Source organism: Corapipo altera, unplaced genomic scaffold (assembly GCF_003945725.1).
Source record: "Corapipo altera isolate COAL_440 unplaced genomic scaffold, ASM394572v1 49, whole genome shotgun sequence".
NCBI lineage: Eukaryota > Metazoa > Chordata > Aves > Passeriformes > Pipridae > Corapipo > Corapipo altera.
The window spans coordinates 18538713-18562762 of record NW_020884879.1 but is presented as its reverse complement, the minus strand read 5'-3'; the positions used below and the strand labels follow the sequence as shown (position 1 = coordinate 18562762).

At 35.4% G+C, this 24050-nt stretch overlaps 1 long non-coding RNA gene across 1 annotated transcript; it reads right to left on the bottom strand.

Annotated features, from left to right (window-relative positions):
- Positions 1-17344: 17344 nt before the first annotated feature.
- Positions 17345-22782, bottom strand: LOC113945050. The gene is made up of 2 exons (XR_003526928.1): positions 21501-22782; positions 17345-17893 (listed from the first exon to the last, which is right to left on the bottom strand). It is a non-coding gene; the product is annotated as an uncharacterized LOC113945050 (long non-coding RNA).
- Between the last annotated feature and the right edge of the window lie 1268 nt (positions 22783-24050).

Below are 24050 nucleotides of genomic sequence, written 5' to 3'. Positions count from 1 at the left end.
CTAACAGGAGAAAGTGAAGGGTGAACTGTCACAAAGTTTGACAGGCCATTGCATATGGAGAGCCTTTCTCTATTGCCATTTAAACAATCCCATAGTATTTCTACATTCTGCCTTGCAGGCAGATGGAGGGTGGGTAGTATTTTGATTAAGGCAAAGGACTGGAGATACAACAAAACTGCAGTAAATATTTTTATCCTTCTATAAGAACTTCTAGGGTGACCTGGGATAAACATTTAGTCAGTCTGACTTGGTTTTCTGTATCTGAAAATCTTGGATACTACTAACTTCCTATCTAAAATTTTCTGCATGTTAGTAAGACACTGAGGTACCATGACAGTTGAATTACTACCATAGGCCTGATTTAATCTTTTGTAACTCATTTTGCAGATTTTTTTTTAAATTGTTTTTGAAGATGTCTCAAATGCCAGAAACCTGTACAGCAAATTAGAGAATCCTGAACTAATGACCCAGAACACGAAACAGACATTTGGGGACAAAAGGAACTTGGCTGATCAGTTCCCTGGAGAAGAAAACAGGTATGAAATACACACCTGGGCTTATCCAGAAATACTGACAAAAAGGGAAAAAATGGCAGAAAAACACAACATATGATCAAATATAATGAAAAAAGGAAGAAGGAATAGACATATATTAAAAGGGTTGTTCCAATACCAAAGTCACTTTTGGAAGGCTGGTGAAATTCAGTTGGAGTAGTTAATGATAGAAGTCTTCTCTGCATCCAGGGTATAAGATAGCAATGTATCTATAGATAGAGATATCTGTAAAATTAATGGAGAGAAACACTATTCTCAACAGTTATGACACCAAGAAATTTTAATTCTCAGGGTATGTGTTGGAGAACAAATGCAACTAATAGCCAGAGGAACTCTGTATTCCTAGATGCGTTTAGCTGATGTGTTTCTTAATCAACTATCCCCCAGAAGTACTTTTGGTGAAAATAACTTTAAGTAATTAATTAACATGGAGTTAATTAAAAAGTAGATTCAATTTAAATTAAAAGGAAAATATACAAAAGTAGGACAGTTGGTAAGGTTTGGGATTTCAGAAGGATTTATTTTAACATGGGAATTGAGTAGTAAAGTTAAGTCAGTTGGGTTAAAAAACCTAGAATATGATCAACCTGAGCTCAAGAACTTGAAGCCTGAAGCTTTTTCAAATCAAAAGTGTTAAACCTAACAGTAATATGTGTCACGGATAAAGAGAAGAGACCTTCTAAAAAGGGATTTAATGTGTGCATAACCCTCTCAAAACCTGTATAACCAGAGGCATATAAATAGTGGGAACAAAATATGATAACAAAGAACGTAATGTTTTAAAGTCAAGTTGGGATGTAGTTAGGAGATACAAAGTATCCGAAGTGTCCTAAAAGCAGGTTGACTTTCATCCCACTGTTTCAAGTGGAAGACTATTCAAGATTTTCTGTGACCAAACAATTCCAAAACTTCATTTTGTCCCCCAGCTTGAAGACATTCAGGACCATTCACACCAGTCTTACTTGGATCAATACCAACTTTTGTTTTAACTCTCCTTTCCCCTTTCTGATGTTCTCAGGAAAAGCAAGTCATCCCAGCTGTTTCTCTTCTGCTTTTGTTTTCTTTAGTGCACTTCTTTTAATTTCATTGAATCCTTGAACAATGGCAACAGGAACTGTAGCCATTACCAAGGTGTACTATTATGAATAGCTCCCTGTTGCTAGCTCTGACTCCTTACTTTGTAAATTTGCCTTTTCGTGTCTCCAAACCAGTTCTGATCCCATGTTCATCAACTATGTTCATCAATACTCTCCTACCAACTCTTCTTCAGTTGTTTTCCTCAGATGATTTTCCTAAATAAATATATCTATCAATAAACTGTTAGTAATACTAGCATGAAAGAGGTGCTAGTTCAGATGAAATATTATGTTGATTGTTCCCAACGGAGTAACTGAAAATAAGTTTTCAGTTACTACATTTTTCTGGAAACTGGAAGGACATTCCTAACTCCCTGCTCTAACAAACAGTAAGACTCTGGTCTCCTCCTAAGCAGATTTGCAGTAAAAAAAAGAAATAGTTTTCAGAGAGAGTTAATAACTCTATAAAAGTGATTATATTACGTGCTTTCTTTTAATTTAAATAGAAGACACAAATTATCTTCTCTGGTCATATTTTCTAGTTGATCCTTACTTTCCCTAAATAGATTTCTCTCCATATTCCTGAAATAAAAGCAGTTTTCATTCAATTTTTTTCTCCTTTAGTCTTTGGTTTAGCTGTCTGTTGACCTTTATTCTGTTTTTTTATTTGTTTGGCTGGTTTGTTCTGTTTTTTCTAACAGAGGAAGGTGTATCCTACTGTTGATGCATCGTCTCAGTTCATCTCCTTGAATGTATGGTTCAGTTTTCAGCAGCAGTTTTGAAGACAATGGTATTTCCACATTTGAACCCTAACAAAAAGAACGACACAGAGGGAGAAGGCATAAAATGCCTGGAAGATTAAGACTTATGGCAATGTAATGACCCAAGAAGAAAGCACTTCCATTGTAGAGAATTCCCTACAGTAATTTTGGAAATCTCATTACAGACAGATCTTCTGTTACTTCAAGGATAGTTTCAAATACAATTTCCCTGTGTTTCTGTGTAATAAGAAGCTCTATCTGCCGATTAAGGCCCAACTCTTGAACATCTGTAATTCAGGACATTGTGTAGAAAAAATAAAGAGCGTAGTATGCCAATTAAATCTCCCAGAAGAATGGATTACCAGAGTTTTGTTTGATCATAGCCTTGTTTAGTGTTTGGCAGAGTAATAAATAGCAGAGAGAGATGTAATATGCCTGTTTCTTCAAGTTCAAGTGTTACAGTTTCACTTGGAAAGCCAATATTAGCTATTTCATGTTCTTAGGGAGGAATAAAAAGAGTAAGAAAGACCCTTGTTCAAAATGGCTCAACAGCTGGCCTTTCCTTTCAAATGAAATTAAAGGGAAAAAAAAGAATCAAAACAAGACATTATAATCATACTCTCAGCTATATGATCCTTTCCTCAAATCTTGCTTCCTTTAGCAGCTGAAACTAGATGCCATGCCTTATTTTTAGCTGTTTAGAGATGGCTGGTGTTACTAGTTTGATGACAGAAGAGCTGAGGACAAACTTCCTGCTGGATGCAAAACATTTAAGAGAAAAAAGTGGTGGGTGACTGACTAATTTAAGAAATTTAAAATTGTTCTCACGGATGCTAAAAAATTATAGAGTAATTTTTCTGAAGTTGCTTCTGGGTGAACATGCAGCAGTAATTAAAAAAAAGAAAAACCAAACCTTATATAAAGTACCAGCAGGTATTTAATTGTATCTTTATTATTTTCTCACTCATCTTTTTTTTCCTTCTTAAGTATATATTAATGCATCTATAAAAATGTTATTGCTCTTTCAAAAAGATTTCTACTGACTGGTCTGTTATTTCACAGGATTAATTCTGGATAAAGGAAAAACTACCACCCTCCAATTGTTTCTCTTAGGTGCATATGTCACCTTTCTTTAAAGTTAATAATTTCATAAGCAGTGATATGGCTGATTTGCTCATGAAAATAAAGGCACTCTGGTCCTATATGTTATTTATCATTTGGTTTCACAAAGAGCACATTTTGATGTACAAATCCATCCTCAAACAAATCTGATTCCTTGCTAATCCATAGCATATTTTGATCTTTACTGGGTAATGAAGTCTTCATTTTTATGTGTAAAAAAAATCTCATGTATAATACAAACAACATTATCTCTAAAACTGTGATACATCATCATACATGCAAAACCAAAGCCTTGGGTAAGACAGCCTGGCAAGTTAGATGAACCACTTCAATTTTCCATCAATCAAATTATAGTTTATTGTTCAGCTGAACTACCTCAGGCAACACAAATCTAAAAACTGTCATTTTGGAAACATTACATTTTTTTTCTGTCACATTATAACCCGAGCCATGGCCATAAAAAAGAATGTCATGCCATTACTGCCTGTAATATTCCTTAATTTAAGAACAGCTAATTCATCTGTAGTATATACAGTGTTCCTAGTATTTGGAGCTTATAACAGTGTTCAGTTACAGTAATCTCATCAAATCCCATTAGTACATTTATTATTTTTGAAATAATGGAGATTTTTGCAAATTTAATTAAGAATAGAATGGTTGTTTATAACAGCATTTTAATGTTTACATTAGAAATATGGTTTACATTTCAGAAACATCTAATATTTCAGTTATTTGGTTTCTATGATCACTAAATTGTAGGGAATTTAATTAAAAAATTAGGCTTCTATGGCATACACTTGATGAAAGAATCTGGTGTCCTTTTTCTATTTCTTTACAGCAATGAGTGTCATCACTCTAAGGATCAGAAGTTAAAAATTAATCCAATAAATGTTACAGGTCTGTTTGTGTTCTGTCACACCAAATATGCCTATGTCCTTTTTGATATTTAGGCTATAAAATTCCCCTTATATTGAAGACTGGAAATATAATGCTTGTCTATTTTAAATGTTCTATTTGACACTTATTCTTAATTTCTAAATGATAACTTTATGATGTTCCTTTATTTATCCATACTAAGTTAAAGTGCATATACCAGTTAATAGAAGAATACAGGATGAGAATTACAAGAAGATGTTATATTTCTTACCTAGTTAAAATATATAGAATTGAGAATGTGAAAAGAGACTTACTAATAAAAGTATTCTCCCCTCACCATCTATATGCTTAAAAATATAATCATGTTACCCTAAGAAATCTTAAACTTAGTGAAGACACCATTCTTTAAATAATATGTAATGAAATTTAAAGATAACTGAAACCTTGTAAGAACATACATTTCACTGCAATGGTATATATCATGAGAACACCTATCCCCCCCTTAATTGACTACCTGCTAAAAGAAAAACCTACTAAAAGACCAGATTTAATGTGTAGTAAGGCAATGAATTTAAGAGGTCTCTGCTGAATAAAAAAAATAGTTCCATTGGTTGAGCTGGGCCATGTTCTTGAGCAAGTTCAGACATATTATTGATATTTTATGTGGTTTTATGCACCATTTATTTTTGAAAAATCAGGAATTTTCACTGTAACAATTACTTATGCATCAAAGTAATAAAATTCCTGTTGTTGATATTCACCAAATCTATGCTAAGCATAGTTATTGTACACACTTTGTATGTACATGCAAAAAGGTGAGAGAAATCAGTGCCAGACTAAGTGTAAAGAATTTAATTGTGATATTTGCATTTCCTTTTTTTTTTTTAATCGAATTGGGTTATTTCATGTAAGTTATATATTTACCAAAGGAACATATTTCTGCTCTTGTGATTCTTATAATTGCTGGTTATATTCATGGATGCAGTTACTTTTCTACCAGTCTAGTGCAAAACATATGAGTGAGAGCATATTAAGTAAGACAAGAATCAGATCCTTAAATGCTTTTTTTAGAGGATCACACTAAAGCTCAGGAGTGCACCGGAGTATTTGGGGAAACAGAAATACCAGTCCTAAATTTTCAGAGCATGTTAGAGTTTTAGCCGCCTCATTCCCCATTTCATTGAAAAGTATCACACTGGTGAATATCTGAAGTAGCAGTTAGAGAAGGTGGACATCAGATATTTTCTAATCAAGAAGCCTATAACTTCTAGTTTGTTCTCTCATAGCAATTTGTCTATTTTAGCTTATTTTGTTTCTCCTCCTGAAGGAAATTATTTTTCTTTGAGCTGAAAGAGGACCTCTAAGCACTTTGCTGTCTCAAATTTGAGTTTTCCAGATCTAAAGGAACCATGAGAATGTGTGATCTTTACTCACAGGGTATGTAATAGAGAAGCAGGAAGAGAGTGTCATAAAACAAGTTACAACAAAAAATATGACTGACCATCTAAAACTCAGTAAGGTGGGTTAAAGTTGCTTCCTCTCAAGTGAAAACATGGTTTTTGTGACTCATTCCACTGACTCATGAATATATGTATATTTTCAGTATGTCTATAAAATTCTTGTTTTATCCTGTTTTACAGGAAGCTGGACTTTCTTATTGTGTTACTGGGTGCTGGCAGTGAAAACACACAAATCTTTGGCATATTCAGCCTTGCAATAAAATCCAGGGTGTTTCCTAGATATGGTATAATTAAATTCAAATGCTATATTACAATTATGTTCAGGGTGTGACTTAAACAAAATAAAACACTTCTGAGTGAACAGCGATGTGCAATTCTACATGGACCCTTCTTTGTGCATAGGTACTATAAATATTTTAGAATACTAAAGATAGCACCAAACCAAAACATTTTAGGTCCTTAAATTCTGGATCTTAGTTTTACAATATGAGATGGATTATTCTTGGTTGGTGGGGGTTTTTTTGTTTGTTTGTGGTTTTTGTTGTTTGTTTATTTGTTTTGTTTTGTTTGTTTTGTTGGTTTTGGTTTTGTGGGGTTTTGTGGTTTTGTTTGTTTTGTTGTTTTTTTTTTTTTTTTAAATCTCATTTAAACTCTTGATGTTTAAACTATGAGTAAAGCCTAGCAAGTCATAGCCGTATTTTGCCTAATTGCATTTAATATTGTGCATTGGGATTTATTCAATCTTAGTAATTGAGTACAAAGCTTGATAAAATTAACGTGAAAGCTCTCTGGCAGTCAGAATCTGACTTTATAATTGTTTGTGCATACCTGCTTAGAGCCTTTAAAAATGCTGTCAAGCAGTACCTTTACATGGATATGTTCCCTTTTTGCTCTCTTCTAGTTTACAAGTACAGTTTCCAAAGTAATTTTGCTTGTTCCAGTTGTGCCAGTGAAACAATCTCTAAAAGGTGCCAAAAGCTCGACACTTCTTCAGGAAGCACATTCAATCATCCTAGCTTTTTTCTCTTCAAAGAAGTCGTAGCTAGGCTACTTCCAGGTAAGTTTGTCTCTACCTATAAGTTTGTATGGCTATCAGGATGTGATCCAAACTGCATAGGTTTCAGTGCTACCTCAGTTCCGAGACCTCCACCATTACCATCACTTCTCAGTACCCCGTGCTCACAAGAACATGGAAGATGGACACTGGTCTCTCTACCCTGTAGCCAGGTTTTGCAAGAGCAACAACAAGGCTCAGTTATTGACTGCCATCTAGACCATCTGTACCCAACAGAGCTCCCTGCAGGGTGAAATTCTTTGTTTTAAAGCAATGTCTCTAAAGATGATCTATCATCATTAATTGACACACTACACTTAGATTCATATCTTGGCTTTGTCCTTTGCAATCTGCCTTCTAGAACACTGAAAAATTCTACTTTTCTGTTTTTCCTTTGTTAATCACCTTACATTAGGGAAACTACAAGCAGTATGAAACATGCCCCCTGTTGAAATGGGGGCAAAATATAGTTCAGGCATTTTCACAGTAAAGACATTTTTAGTGGTTGCAGTCAAGGAAAAAAATCAACTAAAATGAAAATGTGGATGCTTCCCTAATAAAAACTCATGAGTGGGTTTCATTTATGATTGTATTACAATGGCATAATCTCAGACTCTCTCATCAATTTATAAATAGTGAAAAAAATCAATAAATAGTAATTTATTAATTTTTTCATTAAGCCAATGTGTCGGTGTAGAAATATGGCAGATCCCCAGGTATTCAAATGCTGCCTATGGCTTGCCCTTCTCTGAGATCCTCTTTTACCTTTGTCAAATTTTAAAATGGTTTCAAAGATGAAGATCAAATGGGAAGAGAATAAGGTTTTTAACAAGGCAGTAATTTTTAACTATCAAAATTCTTTTCATTCTCTACAGATACATATCAAGTAAGACTGGATTTGTAAATTCAACCCATGGTATCAAACACACACCCACACACAAAAATTGTGTTTGACAATATTATTATTCTGTACTGATTGGATCATTAAACAGTCTTTTACAAAAACTTTACAAATTTAAGTCCAAACATATCTTTTAGAAAACATAAGTCTTACAACATGACAGACAGAAGTTAATCAAAGCACACTTTCTCTTAGGTTGGTGAGCAGAGGAGGCATATAGAGAAAAGGAAAGAGAGAAATAGTTTCTTTAAACAAGAAAAAAAGTTTCTTTAAACATGCAAAGAACTAGAAAGTACTTTGATACTACTTTTTCCCCGAATAAAAATGTGCTCTCTTTTATGGAGGTTGAAGCTGTAACTCAGTATCTCTGTGCTTCTGAGTGTGTTAATCCTATACAAACGATGCGTATGGAGCAGTAGCAATGAAATCTTACAACTCTTTCATTTGTTAAGACATGGAATCCTATTTTTAACATATGACATGAAAGATAAATTACTATGAAATACCAAAGAATATAAGAACTAGAAGCCAGAAAATGAGTTGTAGACTTTGAAAATATATCATATTGTGGCAAAATGACCCAAATATTGCAGTTTTTATGAGAGTGCTCTCTCGCCTTCTGACCTTTTTTCTAGATTTGTATTTGGAACTAGAAGGATATATTTCCCCTTTTGGAAATCTCTTCAAGAAGGCCTGTGGACAACACGTGTTGGATCAAAAGTTTCAGAACTTTAAGGTCTTTCAAAGCCTTTTTTTTTTTTTTTTGTATTACAGTTCTTTTCATTACAACTCATTTTGATTATGGTTGGGTGAACTGTTTGGGAAAAAATGTGAACCTGCCAGAGTTCATTGGTTAAAAAATCTGAACCAAACTGAAGTACATATTTTTAATACTATTTCTCTATTTCTGTTTTAGAAGCTCAGAAGCATGAGTGGTTTGTGATTTTATCGTGTGTGTGTTTTTGTGCTTTTGTGCCTTGCACATAAAGACAATGTTTGACTATGGAATAATTAGCCTGAAGCTGACACTCCCTTTAATATCTTGGTCACTAGGCAGAATGTGACTATACCAAAGCCACAGAAGCTCTTTCTGGATATTAAATGAATTTTTGTATTCTTAGTTTATTCGTAATTTTGTACTATATTTACCCACACTGTAGTATCATATAACTATATGTATACAGCAAGTGGAAAGTATAATATATCAACTTAGTAAATATATATGGTATATGCTTCATAATTTCTGAAATTGTGAAATATATTACCTGAATATTTGTACTTCTTGCAGAAATCTTATTTAGAACTTCAGTCTCTCTCTTTCTCTTTTATGTATATATGTATAAAATAAATTATCAAATTCACTAGCAAACACCTATATTTATTAAAGATAACAGAGTCAAACTCTACTACCAGTGAGACCATTGTTATATATACAGCTACTGAGGCAATCAACAGGATCAAACAGATGAGATAGAACAGTAATGATAAAAGTGGTCGCATAAATAAATCATTATTATAAGAGTCCCAAATCTTCGTTCGCGAAGCCTAGCCATGATTGTAGGAGTGATCAACTGCTGCGGTCCGAAGGGGGGATGGGACCGTAGCACAGCACGAGTCCGGGATTCAAGGTAGGGTGCAAGTAGAATCCTCTATTCACGCGTGCACGTGGCCTTTTATCATCTCGGGAGGGGAAAGGGCCAGAACATAGGGCAGAACATGAGACAGACAAGCGGGGGGACAAACCAGGATAGGGACACGGGCAAAAGGGGGAGGAGCGGGGGAAGCAGGGAGCAGGCATCATGCAAACTCATGGCAAGCCTGGGGATGTCCAGGCTGTGCACTGTGTAGTGTGAATACAATGAAACCACATAATAACAGTAAAGTCCATATAATAACTGTAAGGTCCATATAATAAAATCCTGTCAATTGCTGTATGTTTTTCTCCACACCTGGAACTGTTCCCATCACAATCAACTGTTCTTCGTATTCCATGGGGGTAACGAAAGAAGGAAGTGGTGCTTTTGCATTAGAAAAATAATTAAAGTAATGGGGAAAAATTTCTTACTGGAAGAACAGTTGCTCAGTGAAGTTGAGGAAGGCCTTGAATTGACTGTTTTTTAAAAATATTAGACAAATGTCTGCCAGTAACACTCTGTGAAACTGATCCCTTAGAGAGCATAGGGATAGATTAGATGACATCGTAAGGTCCATTCCAACACAACATCTCCATGAATTTCTGACTGAAAAAAGCCCAACACAAATATTTATCAGACTTTTTTTATGTTCACACAGTTGGTTACTTTATGATTCTATGAAAGCAGTGAACTGGAAGGAACTGACAGCAAATGTTTTAATTTGGCGGTTTAGGGGGAAGAAAATCTTTGCACTGATTTTGATGTCTGTTGCTGGCAAAAAAAATACAATCAAAAAGCTGCCAAAATGTCTTTGAGACAAATTAAGCCAAGTAATTGTCTTTCAATATGAGACATATGATTAGGTCTACAGCCAATCTCTGAATTCTTTACTTGTATCTTTTGCATTACCACCTTGAAAATCTATTTTGATATATGTATACACAGTGACAGACAGGCAGACATGCACATCCACTTTCTTTAAGCAGTCAAACTGAGCAAAATGTGACTAAAATTTTATTATGCTGATGCATAAAAATGCAAAGAGTTACAGATAGCATAATTTACAGAAAACCAAGATAGGGACAATCATGTTATTATTTATTAGGTGCATTTAACTACCTGCAGTTGATAGTTAAAACTGTACTCATGCAGAATTATCTGATTGCCATTACTAGAAGATGACATGGCACTTACCTCTGAAATCAGGAACTGCACATCAAGTGATCAGAGAAAAGTTGAAAAATACCAGTCCCTGTTTTCAGCAGAAACAGTCTGTAGACAAAGGTTTGGCAGCTTCAGCTACCACTTTATTTCCAGCACTTCTAAGGGTGATGAAGAGTCAGACTTGTAGGCAGTTTGCACTCTCCAAAATGGAAAGGGATTCTTCATCACCTTGCACACATCAGGCAGAAGAAAAGCTTATATCCAATGTACATTCATAATAACCAGGAAAAATATCACCGTAACTGCTGGCTGGTGTTCTCTGCAACAGTCAGAGAGATGAACTTTCAGCTTACTTGCATAAGGTTAAGGAGATTCAAACACCGGTAAGATAAGACTTGAGTGTCACACTGGGTGATACCTAAGTGGACTGAAATCCCAAACATAAAACCAATGCCAAAAACACCCCAAGCATTCCCCACACCCCCTTGCTCCCCACCCTGACCTCTTAGTTCTCATTTCCCAGAAAATGCATCCAACTTTTCTTAGAGAACAAGTTTTGAAAAATTATAGCTCTTTCAGTCTCTGTTATTAAGAAATATGATGTCACAGATTGTGGCTGGAAAACAGATATCTATAGCTACTTTTTTTCTTAAGGCTTAAAGGTGTCAGGAAATGATCCAAGTTACTTTAAGTATTACAGTAATACCTTAATCACTTGCACTTCTTTTCTTCCTACCATCATAAGCAGCAAAACCAAAAATGGGCATACCTCGAATTTCTCCTGAGAATCTCACAAAATTCTTTCAACATACTTATTTTATCATTTTTTTCAATATAAAATATTTATATTTCAATGTTTTAGTGCTTCCCCTGCTTCTCCTTTTAGCATCCTTTTATCTAACTTGTTTGCAAAATTGTAACTTTATGAACATGCATTTATTTTGCCTTTGACTATCTTCCAGTTTTGATTAATACTTTTCTGTCTTAGAGCAGTTATTTAGGCAAGCAGTTACTTTAAACTCCTTAGTTTCAAGTATAAATTTATGGGGTGTCATAACGTGTTTGCACTTAAGAAATGCAATGAAGTATGAATTAGTCTTATTATTTGGGCAACTAATAACTGTTAGATCATCTGTTAATCTTTCTTTATTCTAAAAAAAGAGTACAATTATATTTAAAGTATAGCAATATCAAGCATGTTATTATTAGACAGGATGCTAACTGATACAGTTCAGTTATCCCGTAGACAACTGTCATTGCACACAAGTAGCTTTGAAATCTCCTCAGAATCCTTTTCTTCTGCAAGCTTTGCCAGGAACAATAAGAATTAAGTGTGCTGAAACTTAATATTTTGGAACTGTGCTGGTGTGGGCGTAAGGCAAAAGCAAGAGGTTTTCAACAAATTCAGGACAAGTAGTTTGCATACAAATGAACAATTTGTTCTTGAAAATGTTCTTTCCGTCTTGTTTTTCTATTAAGCATAGTCAGGGACAATTGTTGTTATAAATTTTTATGATTATCATGAAAACTTTGTCAGTGAAAACCAGTGAGAACTTACTGTGGGAGGATTTCAGCCCCTCCAACTTTCTGGTCAACATCCAGTAGCAACTGAAAAAATAACCCCAAAAAATTAACTCCCCACAGTATGGCAAAGGACAACAGGGTTTTTAGGATCTCACACTGCAGTCTTACTCACAGTACTAGTAATGAGCCCTATGTGGCAGAACTTTCAGACTCAAAAATTTAGTAAGTTTCACTAAGTGCCTGTGTCTACATGTAGAAAAAAGAACAAATTTTAAAATGAGTCTTCAGCATATGACTTTATAGTACTCCTAGCAATTTCAGATATTTTGGAATGCCCTCACAGAGGAAATGATTTTTAATTCAGGCTGCAGTTTCATCTCCACTTATGCTAGTCTTTTGCACTATCAAGTACTAATTTGATTTTGTTCAGACATGGATATGCCATTGCATTGCTGCTGAACTGGTCAAAAATGCAATATAGAATTTATATCAGCTTTCTTCTCTTATAGGGGTTTTATGTCAGCTGTAGGAGGAAAAATGACACCTGATCCCACGAAAAGCTGGTGGTACAAACACAGGAGTGGCTGTGGCATTTCCCATCCTATAGCAAGAGCTATGAAGCAAGATTTACTGTGTTGTCAAACCATGACCTGAGGGTTTGAAGGAGCTTGGTTAGAAGATTCATATTGTCACATAATAGGATCTGTTGAATGAGATGAAAGGTTGGTATTTCACACAATAATTTGCAATTCTTCATTTGAAAGCCAATAGGTTTTGGTTTTCTTTTCTTTTTTTTTTCCTTTTTTTTTTATTTCCTTGGTGAAAATAGGTTCTGTGCATTTTTTGCCTCCAAATTTCAATAGGTTATTTGCAATTGATACCTCAACAATTTCTGGACAACATGTGATATGTCCTTTTCTAAGAAAACAAAAACAAACTAACTCATACTAAACTTCTTCCTAGTATGTCTACAAAAAGAATGTGAAAAACTTTATCCTCAAGGTAAATTTTAGTGAAATAAGAATTATAAATAATGACAGATCTATGTTTCATATAAAGACAATTGAAACTAGGAGCTGTAGTTAGATATTTCCCACCTTTACAAATGGCATAGTTCTACTTCAAGATAAAAGTGGATCTCAGAAAAGGATATTCAAGTAGGAAAAATTATTTAATGATTCAGTCAGGTCCAGATAAAAAGAAGGTTGTTTCTAATTAAAAAACTCATTCTATCTTTCAAGATTGACTCTTGTCTAGCACTTAATGTTCCCCCAGTCCTGTTTACTGTTATATGCTACCAGATTACTACAGAAGTACCAGACAGATACTGCTAAAATCATTAATGTGTATGAAAAATTTCTGGGAGATTTTACCTCTGTGGTATTTTTTATTATTTTTTTTTTCAAATTTTCCTTATATTTCTCCATTTTTGTTAGGCATTTGGATGAAGTATCAGGACTGTAACAGAGTCAATAACCCCTTTTTTATTTCTCCCCTTCCCAGCAAAGTAATTTTTATGAGTAAAAATCTATCATATTTGACATGGAAAATATGACTGGTATCAAGTGACAGGGTATCAAATCTTTTCCTTTCCTTATCTATACTTGATCTTCTCTCTCCATTTTCTTTATTTACAATGTAAGATATAAGTACATATTTTGGGAGACAAATTCTTGGAGATACTATATAAAAATGGATGCTTTGACTAAATGCATTACTCAGAAATATTTCTTTGGCTTAGCGATTATTAACAAAAATTATTAACAGTTTTACTGGGTGTACTATTACGACCATGTCACAGTACACAGTCATACATTCAAAAGCAGATCCCCACTCTCAGATGTTATTGGTTTTTTTTCTGTAAGTCAACACTTTCATTAAAAAAATACTATTTTTAAAAATATGTATGGGGGTTTCCACCATGTTTTGAAGATTAACGGAGTTAGGCATGCTCACAAGTTGTAACTCTTAGGACTGAGAGATATCACCAAATACAAACCAAATAACCTTCCTAGATCAAGCCTTAAACTAAATAGTGATGCAACAAGAAGCCAACACAGTCTTTAGAAAATCACATGCAGCAGTCTGACTGTCTAATAAGCTGCCTGGCTGGCCAAGAATACCACTAGGAAAAAAAAAAATCACACTTCAAAGAATCAGGAGGATGTCTTCAACAAGTCAGAAATTGGTTTTTGACCTTTCTGACTCATGTAAGCTTTCAGGATTCCCACCTGTGGTTTCTTTTCTAAATGATTTGATGATAAAAAGATAATATTTTTTTCTCCTTTTGAATGGAAGAAACTCCTCCCTTTTTGCATTGGCAGTTACACTGCTGAAGCCAGCTCTGTCCAGTATTGCCTTTTCAGAGGTAGAAACAAGAACTATCTCTGGTACATTTCTCTGCTACATTTCTCTGCATTGCATTTCCTACAATATTAACAACCTGAGTAATAGAAATCTTAACTGTAATTGTGCATGAATACATAGTAACTGTAAAATGAACATTACAACCAATTTGAAATTTTTTTTTTTTTTTTTTGGTACAAGATAAATTCAGCATGAGTGATGATTTGTTTTTTGAAGAAACAAGACATGCAGGTAAAAATGCAACATTGACTAAAGTTAATGTTTTCAAAAGGCAGGTTAAAGATTGGATATTGCCATATTCTACAGTTGGGACAGAGGCCTGATTTTTGAAAGTACTGTTAGTCATGTCCCTTTGAAATGGGCGCTACCACTCCGAAAAAAAAAAAAGAAAAATAATCCCAAATATCTGTCCAACCTCAAAATCTTGGATTTAGCTCATTTAGGAGTTTATTTTTTCTTTAATGCAAAATGCCAATAAAAGCAAAACTCAAGAATCGCCATCATTGTACTCTGTTTCTGATTATATGGAACATGCTAACTGAATCTTCAAGAAATTTTAAGGTATTCTGAGCAAAACCTATGTGGTGTTGAGGTCAGAGGATCTGCATATGCTTAAGATACTTAACACTTCACAAGAATAAACATCTGGAAGTGTCCTGCTGCAGAATTAGATTAAAGTATAAATTGGAAAGAAAAGGTAAGTAATAAGAAACACCAGAATTTGGACTCATTTGGAACAAAACGACTGAACAAAATGTTGGAATCCATAACTGAGATAAAACTAGAGGGCATCTTGCTAAAACCCCCCACAGGATGCTAAGCATTTTTTTTTTCACAATCCTTCATTTTTATTGAGAACAAGATAACTTTCTCCCTCAATTTGTGATCTCCCAGCAAATAATCAAAAAGATTACAACTTCTTTCTGTTTTTAACTTTCATCCTGCTGAGAAACTCTGAAACACTTTCAGCAGGTCGTCCAGACAGTTCTAGTCATTATGTATAAGAAGAAGTGTTCTTGAAATAGTATGTATGAGAAATGGAAAACAATTTTGATGGTAGGAGCTTAAAAATCATACGCAATACTGCTGAAAGTGCAAAACAAAGTAGTTAGTGAGAAAATTTATGAAACTGTGAAAGCAGAATAAAAAACTCAGTCATTGATTCCAGATAGTACTTTGTCCTTTTTTCTAAAATAATTCCACTGCTTAACAATGTAAATAATGTTTCTCTGTACTGTAAAGCTGTATATTTTCTTGCATTTTCCTACTACTTTCCTAGAAGACTGCTGTCTCCTTCTACCTGTTGTATCTATGGGGGAAGTTTCTTTGTGGTAGCACTGCCCAGTATATCTCCTGTGATGCAACAACACATGCATAGGTCTGCCCTTCTTCACTTTTCCTGTTTTACCCCCAGACTTAGATTTCTGACCAAAAGCTTCAGCACAGCCTGCCCCTCTATTTTTAGATATAGTGGCCTTGCTAATGGTTAAGAAGATTCTGAAAAATGTCCATGGGATACCAGTTCATCCTTATATTTTTACTGTGGATTGAAGATTCACCAAGATCATTCTGGTTGCAAGAATTTTTAGGGGGGAATTTACTGGCTAGTTAGGATACAAATGCAAGGAAAAGTTGAAACGAATTTAAGAAATGTAAGATGAAGAAGACAATTTTCATAACTGAACCCTTTTTAACCTCTTTTTTGCAGTATTTTATTTATATTTTGTAAGGTGCTTTTGAGGAAATTTTATTTTTTGTCCAGACCATTAATATGCAAAACCTTCAATTTTCCTGAAAGGAAAATCAAATACTTTTCTAAACTGCAGTGATCAACTTCTGTCAACTTTCTATTAATAACAAAAATTTTTAAATTGAATATGACTCCAGAATATTTCAGATATTTAAAATACCAACCCCTATTCAGTACTTATGACTGTGGCATAGTATAGCATAAGTAACTTCAATGTATTGTGGATAAGCCCAAATACAGCTCCCTGTGTAGTCCACAGAAAAACTCCTACTTACATTACTGAGAGCAGAAGCAGGAGGCAATAGCTGATGTGTCATTAGATTTATCTTCTGCAGCCTAGGACCACTTCTGTGTGGCATGGTTCATTGCAAGTTACAACATAAATTATGAATCCAGGAGAAACTGGTCGCAAGTTGCAATTACTGGAATTTGTGTTCTGCTTCTTGTTCTTTCTTTTAACTGCTGACATCAGGTTAACAGTAAAAATAATGTTTAATTTCCTATCTCCCTGTACTCGTTTTACCAGTATTCCCTCCTCTATTGCACAGAAACTTTCTACCGCCTCTACCCTCTGCACTGTAATAACCTAAAATATAAAAACTAGATTCTCCTTTCCTCAGTCTTCTCATGTGAGCACATGAGTTGCTGAGTTTTGTTACCCAGCGGTTGAATTCAGCCCTAGAACTGGCCAAGTTCAGTGCAGAATAAAGTGATTTCCATGTTGCTCTCTCTGCAACTTGCTGTGACAATAATGAAGCATAGGTCAGTATGGTTTTCAGAGAGCTGAAAAAATGCATCAAAATCTGTTCTCATTAAGCAAAATTCCCAATGAAATTCAAAGCACAATTAATGACCACAGAACTTTGCCAAAAACAGTAACCACTACACTAAATGAGACAGTGCTGATTATGCAAATAAACAACCACCCTGGAAAGCTTGTCTATTGTCTAAAACAATGCATTTTTAAGATTATTTATGTTACGATACTGATCAGAAGTGGAGCCTTATTATGCTAGGTCCTATATGAACACAAATTACAGGATTACACTGTAATTTGATACAAGATTCAATGAACAACAAACCACAGAAAGGGATCTCAGGTCTGAGGCATTTTTGTGCATACCCAGTTTATTCATTATCTAACAATATTTATAGTTATTACAATTTTGTCTTTAGTAATCGAAAGACTGCTTGAAACTGAAAATAGCTAACTCAATCCAGGCAATTAAATTAAAAGCTTTGCCATGTGAAAGCTCTTGGTACTGAAACCATATTTATTTTATTAAGGAAAACATGAACTTTTTATTGGCCTGCCAAAGTAGGGAATATAGCATGTTTCAATGGATTACACTCTCTCGGCAAAGTCTTCAGCAAAACTAAAAAATCTTGCACAAAACCTCCAATTGTTCGTTGTAAATTACTGCAATGTGCACAGAGATTACAGATACAGTGTCTCAAAAGACATACCACTGAAGAAACTATAAGATGGGAGAGCACTGAAGCTTCACCTTGGAAAGAAAGATTTAACTCTTAATATTTATAAAAAGCCAGTGCAAAAGCCACTTCTGAGTGTCAATCTATTTTGTCTTCTCCTGGTTTGCATATCTACATATTTGCTTCTTTTAAAAATCATTTCTATCTCCTTTGTGCCTGGGAAACAAAAAAGAAACATGAAGGGGAAATGGTTTACTGTCTATGTAACAGAAACATTTAAATTGTCTAAGTTCAAACTGCTGTTTCATGCACAAATCTGAAAAAAACTATTTAGGAAACTATATTCCTGACATGCAAAATGATACAGTTCAGTCCTGAGATGAAGTCCACACCAATGACAGATACGGACAACAAAGCTACCAGTAAGAAATACAACACTTGAATGATACTCATCACAACAGTGGGTTACACAAAAGGATCTTCGATCAGAAGAATAATGGTAAAAAATGATAGCTTCCCTTTAAATGCTATGGGCCAGCAGATCTGACCCTTAGTATATATAGTGAGCTCTGTGTTGTTGGAATCTTAAATTTTATAGCAATACAATGAACTAGACTGAAATACTGTAACAGACCTTGAGCTTTCCTTCTAAAGCGTCCATATGCTCTGACTAGACTGACTGTGCTACACTCTGTCCAGTGATGGTGAATACTCATCGCACAGTACATTTTTGTTTTGTATAGCACTACAATATTTTACCCAACAACACTGTACACCTGAAAGGCCAGAGAACCGATTGGAGTTTCTCCCATGAAATGTTTGTTTCACATCTTCCTTTTTTCCAGGTGTTTTTATCTTTTTGTCAGTGAATATGATAAATGTATCTGGAGCTTAAAGTACTTTTCATTCCTCTCCCATTTCTTTGGGTTCTATAACCATAGGCAGCAAGAAATTGGGGAATTCTGTATAGGGACAAAAAAGCCCCCAGAGGAATTAATTTTTCAAAGGATTCACTTAGTGAATGACTGTCCAGCAAATATATTGCAGTCTAATAATCTGCTATTGTTTATAAATTTGGAATTTAAAACTCTTTTCAATTGATTTTTTTTCTTTTGAAAGTCACTGAGATATTGTTCTGGTTTTTCTTTTCCAGAAAAGGACCGCTTTTTTAGCTGTTTTGGGGTAAATTTCCCAAACAATTCATGACAGGTATATATATTAACCCAAACAACAAAATTTTATATTATTTCATAAAGATTATGTCCATAAGGAAGTAAAGTATGGAAACATATCTTGAAAGTTCTACCTTTCCCTTCTATGTTAAGCATGATTTTGGAAATGTAGCCCAGAATATTCTTTCAAAGGAAGGAAACAACGTATACCATGTTTTCCCCCATAGTAAAAGAATAAAGTTCTAAAGCTTCTCAAAAATTGCAAACAGATAATGATGCATGTTTGTCTTTGCCTGCCACAGGTTATTGTTCTACATAAGCAGCATATCGTCTTTTGCCCTTAGTGAACACTGCATTACAGCTGACCATTCCCTGCATGACCAATTATCCTACTACTGTGTGAAAACAAAATTAAAGTAAATCCAAACAGTATTAGAGGTTTGTGTATTTTTACAGAAAACAAAGCTGATTTGACTTTCTCAGTTGAAATTGTAGCCAATAACTATACAGTATAATATTGCTTACCCCAGGTATGGCCATTACATTAAGCTTGCTTTTCAATGGATTAACTAAATGGCCAGCCATAGATTAAGTTTATGAATTCAGTCCCTTAACTTGTTTAGAAAGGACTGGAAAAAATGTCAGGATTTTTCTCTGTAATAGTACCTCTTTAATATAGAAGCCTACTACAAGTTATGAAAACACACACTGTGGACTGTACTGACATTCTGCTTGCTAGGTCTGTTTTTATGGGTGTGGTAGGGAGGGACTGTGTGCAAAAAGAAGGCACTGGAATCATTTCCTGCATGGCTGACCATTTCCTATGTCTCCTAATTCAATGACACTCTTAAGTTCTGTCCAGAGGGCTTTGTTGAAGTCCTAAGACAACTACTTGAAAATCTGTGGGTAGCAAATGTGACACTTGAAGCATTTTTAGCACTTGTTGACTAAGTACTTTTTCACTGCTTCTGAAATAATATAGCCCATGTTATGGATAATTTAAAGTTTCCAGAATTCAAGCGTAAACGATTTTCAATAGCACAGAGTTACAAAGGATAGTGATAAGGTAAATATTCCACTTTTGCAATTATTAATTTTGAAAAAGGGTTTATCCAGAGAGAGAAGGGAGGAATTCTTAAGGAAATGGATAACTTAGGACCACCTTTTCTTAAGCAAATGTCAGTGAAGGAAAAGGTTCGATGTCCAACCCTGGAAGAGAAGGGCCAACTTAGGTCTTGCACATACTACTGTAAAGCTGGAAACAGTCCAACCAAACCAAAGCACCTGATGGTAGGTACAGTAATGCTCAAATTTTTAATGGAATCATACATGCATACGTGCAGCACCATCACAAATCAAAAAGTGTATCATGTTATCAAGTCGGTAGGTTTAATGCTACCTCAGATTTTGTGATTTGGACACTACCTGCAGTGAAATCAAACCTCCAACTGATACAAAAGATCTGTGTACTTTTGCAATAGTCTTTATCCATTTGCTTAAAGAATTCTTTCACACAAGTCTCTAGAAAAGGGAGTGAATACCTTATTCATATGTCACACTATCTTTAGCTAAAATGCTTACTTCTGGTGTATTCCTGCTTCATTTTGCATAAACTGACATCATATACTGAAAGAGAAAGAGGGCCAATGTGCCTCTCAGAAATCAAGTAGTCATGAGACTTTACCTGCCTCTACAGATATGCACATACATACACATTTACACACATGCACACACACATACACACATACGCGCGCACACACACTCATGCAAAAAAATAGGAAAAACGACTCAGCAATTGCAAGAGTCGCAATTTACCATGGAAGCCTCTACTTAATATTCCGCTTGATCTGCCAAGTTTATAGCCTGGCAAATCTGAATACAAATGTCGATGCAAATGAGGATTCATTATTCTTACATCGTCTTTGTGTTGAAGCTTAATGTAACTTGGTTCCTGTGGTTGCTCAGGGAATGTAGATTGCAAGACAGGAGGGAAAAAAAATCTCGACAGAAACCAGACAAGCAAATAGGGAAAAGAAAAGTAACAGAAATGGGAATAAATGTAAAAAAAATATGCTAAGGTTTTAGACTAGCAAAACATCAAACTAGTGCATTACATTCTCCCCCTATTTTCTCATATAAGGTACATTTGCGTATCATTATCAGCATAGAAGGAGTTAACTAACCAAGACCATTCTCCACAGAGTCAAAACATAACAGTCCTCCTTTTACTGATTATACAATATTGTGCCCATTGTAAAGTCAGTGCCCCATTTATCTGAAAATTTTAACATTCTTTTATAATTACAGAACTCATCGGCTGGTAGAACCTGTACATTTAGATCTGTAAGAAGATTATAAATGAATTTAAAACCACCCCACCATTTCTGCTTCTTTCATTACAAATTACTGCTGAATAATTCAGAAACACATTACGAAAACTACAGTCCGATTAATAAACTATACAATGAAAATCACAATAGTTTAAATCATACATTTATTGTCCCATTTATAGCCCATCACAAGCAAGGGTTGAAAAGCACCAAATTAGAGAAAACATGAAATGCTGCAAAATTATAATTAGATCCTCAGTGCCACAGTACATTGTTCTGATGCATCTTTTGTATGGTTAGCTTATTCTTACATATAAATACCTTCTCAGTAAATAAAAATGTACTGTAGGCTTGACTTTTAGAGAAGCTGTAAAGCTTAGCATATGCGATGATCCCAAAGTCAATGCTGTAAGGCTTGCTTCTTCATCCATAAATAAAGCACATTTGCATCCATTCAGTCAAATTAGCTCCATATAAAAAGGTGGTTATAATTAGCTCCTCTTTCAGGTTCACGGTTAAAACTCAAGCGTGCTTGCCGTCTTGATTAAATCCACCATCGTCTTCCAATAGCTAGTGCTAATTCTTCCAAGGAAATATTCAGTTGAGGTGTTATTTTATTCTGCACTGCTGTTAGTTGTCTAATTTACGCCAAGTCCCTGCAGTGCTTTCCTTAAGCCATCCTCTTTGTCTTGCCTTTGAAATTTACCAAATCTTACAAGAAATCAATACTTAATTGATTATTCACTTTTCTGCAGCTTCAAACAGCAAGCACGCATAAGATCCTGGAGTAGTCACCCGATTTCCAATGCAGGAGGTTGCTTGGTGGCAGGGATCTGCAAGTATCCAACAGCAGGCATTCCACAGAGCTGTGCAGTGGCGTACAGTGCCAGCATCCAATAAAGAAAACGAAGATACTCTAACGAAGCAGGAAAAGTTCCCATGTGAGACAGATCCATATCAATGCTTTAAATAAAAAGCGGAGGCACTGGCTTTCAGATAGAAGAGCACCATTCTCTTTGCAGCTATCACTCTGTTTTTTGCTTACCCTTTTCTTCCTATGGCACTGAAGTGGAATATCCAAAGTGCCACCGAACTCACAGAACTCCACGCTGGAACGGGGGTGAGGCTTGTGTTGTACCTCTGGCATAGAATAAGGATGGTAAGCACGTAACATTACGAAATGTAGGACAAATTCAGGCGAGAGAGAGAGAGGGAGAGCAAGAGACAGATGGCGGATCTGGCTGGGAGCCAAAGCCAGTGAAATGAATTACATTGCTGAATAACTGTACACCATTGATTCTGCCACTTGTTGCTGCATGGCAAAAAAGGGCCCTGATGTTGGCAGGAATCTCCTCGCGTGTCACACATGCCACAGGCAACTTTTCACATGTAACTCGCTGCACCGACACACACACGCGCTATGGCAGGGAATGTTGTGTGTGTGTGTGTGTGTGTTTCTGTGTGTGTGTGTATGAAAGTGAGTGCGTGTGCATGAGGGAGAAGAAGAGAGAAAGCCAGAGTGCGTGTGGGGGGTGTGTGGGTATGTGCCTGCATGCGTGGTGTGTGTGCCTGTGCGCGCGCGCGCGCGTGGAGGGGAAAACAATCACTGCAATCCAGCCATTTTGTTTAATGAAGAATGGAAGGCTGGCATTCAGAGACGTGGTTATGTGCCGCATATTAATGTGTGCTCTGTAGACATCCTCCCCCTTTTTAGATGAGTGGCACAGGAATGAAGCCCTCTATAGAGCAGCCACTGCAGGAGCAGGAGCTCGCAAGGTAACATATCATCGCTGAACCTACGGATGTGGCACCCACCGCTCTGCAGAAGAACAAGTTGCTGTCTGACAAGGAGGAAAACCTGGTCCCACGGTTATGATATTTGGGTGCTTTGGAAAAGATAGCCGGAGTTGAAGCAGATTGTTCAATAAATGCTTCATACCCAGGATGAAGGGAGACATTATGGGATGCCCAGGGGGCTTTGGAAATCAAATACAATGTTTGAGTAGCACAATTTGAGGTACATTATAAAAAAGCAATTTGAATTGCCAATGAGGCGACACATATCTGCATGCTAATTAGACCTGTGTCAAGCTTAGTCTGCCGGGTTGTGTTGATGGCTAGGAATGCGCTTGTAACTCTGCTGAGAGATTGTTTCTGCATAAATTATCAGCTTTGTCCTACTGATCATTTTCTACAAACAAACATGAAATGTAAGATCAAAAGGCAATTCTGAAATTAAAATTATTGATTGATAAAGCCTAGATTTCAGAATCTAATTAGAGGAGGCACAAACAAAAGCTGATATTATTACAGATTGTGCCTGAGCTAGCAGCCAGATTGTGCAAGGCTTGTAATTTATCTTTGTTTATGCAGCCAGGATATTAAAAATGTAATTAAAATGGTAAAATGATCTGATCAGAAATAGCCACCTAGTGGCAAGTATATTATTTTAAATAGATTATAAAAACATTGATCTACTCAAATAAAAGGTTTTTTTCATGACAAACATAGCGGCTCATTGAAACTTGCTGAGCAATTTGTCTTTTGCTAATAAGTTGTCTTTTGTGTTTTGTTCCATAGATAAGCAGCATCATTTATAACCCTCATTTGCACACTAATAAACATTCTGTTATTACAGGTGGTGTTGGGAACATCTTTCATAAATTATGGCATATGAAAATGGAAGACACGAATAAACCCTTTTCTAGACATGCACTATATACATTTTGTAAAATTAGAATATTCATCTGACAGCAGCAGCAGAAGTTGCTTATTAAGTCACTCTACAGCTCTATTTAAGCTGTGAAATGGTAGAAACACTGTTGATATGTAATTCAGCTTCTTACCTATCGTGGTTACTTAAAAATGCTA